Consider the following 8,456-nt stretch of genomic DNA (forward strand, 5'->3'; position numbering starts at 1 on the left):
TACACTTTCCTGTTCTGGAGCAGTGTGTTAGTACTCTTTAAGGGGTATCTGAGATGGGATATTATAGATGGCCTTGAAGCCTACACTAACAAAGGAAATATCCTCACATCAAAACTATAAAGAAGCTTTCTGAGAAACTTCGTTGTGATTTGTGAATTCGTCTCCCAGTGTTACACCTTTCTCTTCATGAAGCTGTTTGCTAACATTGTTTTTGTGGAATCTGAAAAGGGATATTTGGGAGTGGATTGAGGCCTATGGTGGAATCGGAAATATCTTCAGACAAAAACTTGAAGAAAGATTTCTGAGAAACTGCATTGTGATGTGTGAATGCATCTCACAGAGTTACACTGTTCTTTTCATGGAGCAGTTTGCTAACCTTGTTTTTTGGGAATCTGCAATGGCATGGTTCTTAGCACATTGCAGCTTATGGTGACAAAGGAAATATCCCCAGATGAAAACTAGAAAGAAGCTCTCTGAGAAACTGCTTTGTGATGGATTAGTTCACCTCACAGATTTACACTGTTCTTTTCATTGAGCCGTCTGCTAACACTGTTTTCATGTAATCTGCGTTAGGATATTTGGGAGCGCAGTGAAGCCTATAGTAACACACGAAATATCATCATATAAAAACTCAAAGAAGCTTTCTGAGAACAAGCTTTGGAAGTGTCAATTCATCTCACTGATTTACACGGTTCTTTTCTCGGATCACTTTGTTAGAACTGTTTTATGTGAATCTGAGAAGGGATATTTTGGATCACGTGGAAGACTGTGGTCACAAGGAACTATCCCCAGATAAAAACTGGAAAGAAGCTTTCTGAGAACATTCTTTGAAATATGTGAATTCATCTTACAGAGTTACACCTTTGTTTTCATGGAGCAGTTTGCTAACAGTGTTTTCAAGCAATCTGTCAAGGTATATTTGGGAGTACTTTGAGGCCTATAGTGATAAAGGAAATATGCTTAGACAAAAACTAGAAAGAAACTTTCTGAGAAACTCCTTTGTGATGTTTGAAGACATTTCATGGAGTTACAGTGTTCTTTTCATTGTGCAGTCTGCCAACACTGTCTTCTTGGAATCTGTAAAGGGATATTTTGCAGCACATTGAAACTTATGCTGACAAAAGAAATATCATCAGAGAAAAACTAGAAAGAAGTTTTCTGAGAGTCTGCTATCTGATGTGAGAATTCACCTTACAGAGTTACAGTTTTCTATCATGGAGCAGTGTGTTAGCATGCTTTCAGTGGAACGTGAGATGGGATATTTTGGATCACATCAAAGCCTATTCTGACAAAGGAAATATCCCCACATAAGAACTAGAAAGAAGCTTTCTGATAAACTTCTTTGTGATTTGTGAATTCATCTCACTGAGTTATATCTTTGTCTTCATGAAGCAGTATGCTAAAATTGTTTTTGTGGAATCTGAAAAGGGATATTTGGGGGCGATTTGAGGCCTATGGTGAAAATGGAAATATCCTCAGGAAAAAAACTAGAAAGATTTCTGAGAAACTGCTTTGTGATGTGTGAATGCATCTCACAGAGTTACACTGTTCTTTTCATGGAGCAGTTTGCTAACATTGTTTTCTGGGAATCTGCAATGGGATATTTCTTAACGCATTGCAGCTTACAGTGACAAAGGAAATATCCTCACATAGCAGTCTGCTAACATTGTTTCCGTGGAGTCTGAAAAGGGATATTTGGGAGTGAATGACGTCTATGGTGGAAACGGAAATACACTCAGATAAAAACTTGAAAGAAGATTTCTAAGAAACTGCATGGTGATGTTTGAATGCATCTCACATAGTTACACTGTTCTTTTCATGGAGCAGTTTGCTAACACTGTTTTCTTGGAATCTGCAATGGGATATTTCTTAGTGCAATGAAGCTGTTTGTGACAAAGGGCATATCCTCAGATAAAAACTAGAAAGAAGGTTTCTGAGAAAGTGCTTTGTGATGGGTTAATTGATCTTCCAGAGTTACATGGTCCCTTTCATTGAGCAGTCGGCGAACACTGTTTTCTTGGAATCTGCAATGGGATGTTTCTTAGTGCAATGAAGCTTATGGTTACAAAGGAAATACCCTCAAATAAAAACTAGAAAGAAGCTATCTGAGAAACTGCTTTTGATGGATTAATTCATCTCACAGAGTTACACCATTCTTTACATTCAACAGTCTTCTAACACTGTTTCCACTGAATCTGCATTAGGATATTTGGAAGTGCTTTGAAGCCTATGGTGACAATGGAAATATCCTCAGATAAATAGCGAAAAGATGCTTTCCCAGAACCTGCTTTGGATATATGAATTCATCGCACAGAGTTACTCGATGCTTTTCACAGATCATTTTCTTAGTACAGTTTTTGGGGGATGTGAAAAGGTATATTCTGGCTCACCTTGAAGCCTATGGCGACAAGGAAATATCCTCAGATAAAAACTGGAAAGAAGCCTTCTGAGAAACTGCTTTGGCTGTGTGAATTCACCTCAGAGAGTTACAACTTTCTTTTCATGGAACAGTTTGCTAACCCTGTTTTCATGGAATTGACCAAGGGATATTTGGTGGAACTTTGAGGCCAAGAGTGAAAAAGGGAATATCCTCAGATAAATCTAGAAAAAAGCATTCTGAGAAACTGCTTTGTGATGTGAGAATTCATCTCACAGAGTTACAATGTTCTTTTTATACAGCCCTCTGCTAACTCTGTTTTCGTGGAAAATGCAATAGGATATTTGGGAGCGCATTGAAGCCTCTGGGGACAAAGGAAATATCCTCAGATAAAAACCAAACAAGTCTTCAGAGAAACTGCTTTGTGACGTGTGATTACATCTCAGAGTGATGCAGTATTTGTTTCAGAAAGCAGTCTGCTAACACTGTTATCTTGGAAGTGGTAAAGGGATATTTTGCAGCGCTTTGAAACTTAGGGGGACAAAAGAAATATCCTCAAATAAAAACTAGAAAGAAGGATTCTGAGAGTCTGCTGTCTGATGGAAGAATTCATCTCACAGAGTTATACTTTCCTGTTCTGGAGCCATGTGTTGGCACTCTTTATGGGGAATCTGAGACAGGATCTTATGGATGGCCTTGAAGCCTACACTGACAAAGGAAGATTTCTGAGAAACTGCATTGTGATGTGTGAATGCATCTCACAGAGTTACACTGTTCCTTTCATGGAGCAGTTTGCTAACATTGTTTTCTAGGAATCTGCAATGGGATATTTCTTAGCACAGTGAAGTTTATGGTGACAAAGGAAATATCCCCAGATAAAAACTGGAAAGAAGCTTTCTGAGAACTTTCTTCGTGATGTGCGAATTCATCTCACAGAGTTACACCTTTATTTTCATGGAGCAGTTTGCTAACACTGTTTTCATGCAATCTGCCAAGGGATATTTGGGAACACTTGGAGGCCTATAGTGATAAAGGAAATATCCTCAGATAAAAACTAGAAGGAAGCTTTCTGAGAAACTGCTTTATGACGTGTGAATTCACCTCACAGAGTTACACCATTCTTTTCATTGAGCAGTCTGCTGACACTGTTTTCGTGAAAACTGCAATAGGATGTTTGGGAGCACATTGAAGCATATAGGGACAAAGGAAATATCCTCAGATAAATAGCAAAAAGACGCTTTCTCAGAACCTGCTTTGGATGTGTGAATTCATCTCAGAGAGTTACATCTTTCTTTTCGTGGAGTAGTTTGCTAACCCTGTTTTCATGGACTCTACCAAGGAATATTTTGCAGTACTTTGAGGCCTAGAATGAAAAAGGAAGTAACTTCAGATAAAAAATAGAAAGAAGCTTTCTGAGAAAATGCTTTGAGATGTGTGAAGACATCTCACGGAGTTACAATGTTCTTTTCATTGAGCAGTCTGCTAACAGTGTTATCTTGGAAACTGTAAAGGGTTATTTTGCAGCACATTGAAACTTATGGTGACAAAAGAAATATCCCCAGATAAAACTTAGGGTGACAAAAGAAATATCCTCAAAGAAAAACTAGAAAGAAGGTTTCTGAGAGTCTGCTGTCTGACGTGAGAATTCACCTCACAGAGTTACACTTTCTTGTTCTGGAGCAGTGTGTTAGCACTCTTTCTGTGGAATCTGAGAAGGGATATTTTGGATCGCATCGAAGCCTAAGTTGACAGAGGAAATATCCTCACATGAAAACTAGAAAGAAGCTTTCTGAGCAACTTCTTTGCGATTTGTGAATTCATCTCACAGAGTTATACCTTTGTCTTCATGAAGCAGTTTGCTAACATTGATTTTGTGGAATCTGAAAAGGGATATTTGGGAGCGCTTTGAGGCCTGTGGTGAAAACGGAAATATCCTCAGAAAAAAAATAGAAGGAAGATTTCTGAGAAACTGCATTGTGCTGTGCGAATGCATCTCAGAGTTACACTGTTCTTTTCATAGAGCAGTTTGCTAATACTGTTTTCTTAGAATCTGCAATGGGATATTTCTTAGCACAGTGAAATTTATGGTGACAAAGGAAATATCCTCAGGTAAAAACTAGAAAGAAGCTATCTGAGAAACTGCTTTCTGATGAGTTAATTCATCTCACAGAGTTACACCATTTTTCATTGAGCAATCTGCTAACACTTTTTCCACTTAATCTGCATTAGGATATTTGGGAGCCGTTTGAAGCCTATGGTGACAAAGGGAATATCCTCAAATCGATAGCGCAAAGACGCTTTTTGAGAACCTGCCTTGGATGTGTGAATTCATCGCACAGAGTTACACGGTGCTTTTCATTCATCACTTTCTTAGTACAGTTTTTGGGGAATCTGAAAAGCAATCTCTTGGATCGCATTGAAGCTTATGGTGACAAGGAAATATCCTCAGATAAAAACTGGAAAGAAGCTTTCTGAGAACCTGCTTTGAATGTGTGAATTCATCTCAGAGGGTTTCAACTTTGTTTTCATGGAGCAGTTTGCTAAACCTCGTTCATGGAATTTACCAAGGCATATTTGGCAGCACTTTGAGGCCTAGAGTGAAAAAGGAAATATCCTCAGATAAAAACTAGAAAGAAGTTGTCTGAGAAACTGCTTTGTGATATGTGAATTGATCTCACAGAGTTACTGTGTTCTTTTCATACAGACGTTTGTTGATACCATTTTCGTGGAAAATGCAATAGGATGTTTGGGAGTGCATTGAAGCCTCTGGTGATGAAGGAAATCTCTCCAGATAAAAACCAAGCAGAAGCCTTCAGAGAAACTGCTTTGTCCCATGTGAATACATGACACAGAATTACAGTGTGCTTTTCATAGAACAGTCTGCTACCACTGTTATCTTGGAAGCCATAAAGGGATATTTTGCAGCACATTGAATCTTAGGGTGACAAAAGAAATGTCCTCAGATAAAAACTAGAAAGAAGGTTTCTGAGAGTCTGCTTGCTGTCTGATGTGAGAATTCATCTCACACAGTTACACTTTCCTATCATGGAGCAGTGTGTTAGCACTCTTTATGGGGAATGCTAGAGAGAAGCTTTCAGAGAAACTGTGATTTGTGAATTCATCTCACAGAGTTACACCTTTCTCTTCTTGAAGCAGTCTGCTAACATTGTTTCCGTGGAGTCTGAAAAGGGATATTTGGGAGTGAATGACGTCTATGGTGGAAACGGAAATATCCTCAGATAAAAACTTGAAAGAAGATTTCTAAGAAACTGCATGGTGATGTTTGAATGCATCTCACATAGTTACACTGTTCTTTTCATGGAGCAGTTTGCTAACACTGTTTTCTTGGAATCTGCAATGGGATATTTCTTAGTGCAATGAAGCTGTTTGTGACAAAGGGCATATCCTCAGATAAAAACTAGAAAGAAGCTATCTGAGAAACTGCTTTCGATGGATTAATTCATCTCACAGAGTTACACCATTCTTTACATTCAGCAGTCTGCTAACACTGTTTCCACTGAATCTGCATTAGGATATTTGGAAGCACCTTGAAGCCTATGGTGACAATGGAAATATCCTCAGATAAATAGTGAAAAGACGCTTTCTCAGAACCTGCTTTGGATGTGTGAATGCATTGCACAGAGTTACTCGATGCTTTCCACGGATCACTTTCTTAGTATAGTTTTTGGGGATCTGAAAAGGCATATTCTGGCTCACCTTGAAGCCTATGGCGACAAGGAAATATCCTCAGATAAAAACAGGAAAGAAGGCGGTTGGGGTCCGCGTGTTTCCTAAACAAAGGAATGAACACACCAGACAAGACAAGACAAGACAAGACAAGAGAAGACAAACATGGCGGCCACCCCAAATGGCATGCTCTACTTTATTTTATACAGTTGTTTGTGGAATGTTGCCAAGTCAAAAGACACATTGTTGTTTTTCTGACCTTTCCCTGACTTTCTGGATTTCCAAGATGTTTACACATAAACAAGCCACCAGTGTCTACTGTTTACAGCTGGCTCCTTTGTCCTCCCTGTTTGCAGGGAAGGAACACCCTGCTTCATTTGCAAGAGCAGGACTTATCGGGAATGCCCTGCTTTGTTTGCAAGAGCAGGACTTCTCCGGAACGCCTCGTTTGCGAGCATGTAGTCCTCTACATTTCCCCTTTCCTTATTTACAAGTTTGAATTTCTCTTAAAACCATCATTACATGTTGGGCTCACTGGGATTTGGTGTTTACCCTTTGGCAACGTCTCCAGCAGACTGTGAAAATGACAAAGGCAAGAACATCCATCAATACATTACTAGAAACAGAGGTCAGCAAAGTTTTTACAGGGCTCATGGGGTTCAAAGACGTCAAACTTTGTGCAATACCAGTCATCAAATCTGCACCAGTTAGCAATGGTAACTGATTGTGAAATGTTTCAGAAATGTTCTGTGTTAATTCTTGTATTTCTGGGGAAAGATTATTATGATCAATTAAAAGTCTCTTTATCACAGTCCAATTATGTACAGTGCTGATAAAAGGAACAGGAGTAATACAAAATTCTAGTTGGTAGTATTCCAATCACATTTCAACAAAGCTCGGGTATTCAACACTGTTAGCTGATCTCCCAATCAAGAAACCACTTGTTCCAGATTATCCACTCGTTCAGTCAAACGAGCATCTATGTCTCATTGCTGGTGCCACAACAAATGTGATTGTTCATGCCATTGTTGCACAATTTCTGCATTTTGTATACTCTGGTGTAGAGCTAATCCAGCAACAGTGGCAGTGGAAGCAATTGCTACAAGTCCTATAACTGCGGTCATGACTATTCCAACCATCCTCTCACTGTGGTGGACAAGATCTTGCATAACCTTGTAAATTTGAGTAACCCCAGCAGTTTCACTCCAAGTACATGTTAAGTTTACAGGTAGCCAGGTTTCCTTTCTGGCTCCTAGTATATATAAATCAGAATGAGACTCATTCCAATTATTAGTCCACCAACTAGTATTTATACAACTTAAGAATGTACAATTGTTTGTACAGTTAACTACCCCATATTATTATCTCATTTAAAAATTCCTGTCAACAACAAGTAAGGCTTTCTTACACATGCAATAACATATCTAGAACTATTTCAATGCAAAGATATATGGAAAGGGTTAGCAATATTAGTAAGGTTTAAGAACATGTTTCCTGTGAAAGTGAACATTGGTTTACCAGCAGCTAGCAACTTCCAAATATGACCTTATATTTGTGAGGTATTAGTCAAAAGTGGCATAGGGAGTGATAGACCACCATCATGCCAAATAATAGTTTCATGGCCATCTGCAGAAATGCTGTGATTACCTTTATTGCCAAGGCAGGTTGACATGGCTGAATTTAGCCTGAAAATCTCCGTGTACACTCCAATCTGTAACAAGGTATTTATGACTCTTCCCTTTTAGTTCTAACAACAATCGTGGCCCACTACCCCTACATCTAGTCCATTCTAGTTGGGAAACACCTTCGGACACATTGGGGATGGAGCATAAAGATAATGTACTTGGCAGAGTTTCATTAAGTACTGCAGTATGATTATACTTAACTTTGAGCCACAGTAATCATAGTAAAGGCAGAGATATGACTATGGCTATAGTGAACAGCCCAAGCCTCATGAGAAAGATGCAGACAATGTGGACTACCCCAAGACATATAGGTTACCCTTCAACCCCAAATTGATATGAACTATTTACTGTGTCAGTGTTTAATTCAGGATCCTCGTTTTAAAAAGGCGATGGCATTCAAGTAGTATCATTAGTAAATACTGGGATTTCTCTGTCTCCCCAGGCCACACCTTGATATAAGGGCGGAAAAGGAATATAAGCCCATTATGTAAATTCTCCAGCCATTACCTGATAATTTACTATGGCCAGCATAGCCAGGAATAAAGTCAGTGGGGTTTTGGGCTGCCCAGCTTGTTGAACAAACCCTTCAGCTTCTTGAGTTAACTTTTTCAGTTGTCCCCATGTCAGGGGCTCCACAGGTCGAGTTCCGAAGGTGAATGTTCTCTGAGCGCTCACATTTAGCTACTGGAATTCCTTCAGGAACTCTT

The sequence above is a fragment of the Chlorocebus sabaeus genome, chromosome 1, assembly GCF_047675955.1.
Source record: "Chlorocebus sabaeus isolate Y175 chromosome 1, mChlSab1.0.hap1, whole genome shotgun sequence".
NCBI lineage: Eukaryota > Metazoa > Chordata > Mammalia > Primates > Cercopithecidae > Chlorocebus > Chlorocebus sabaeus.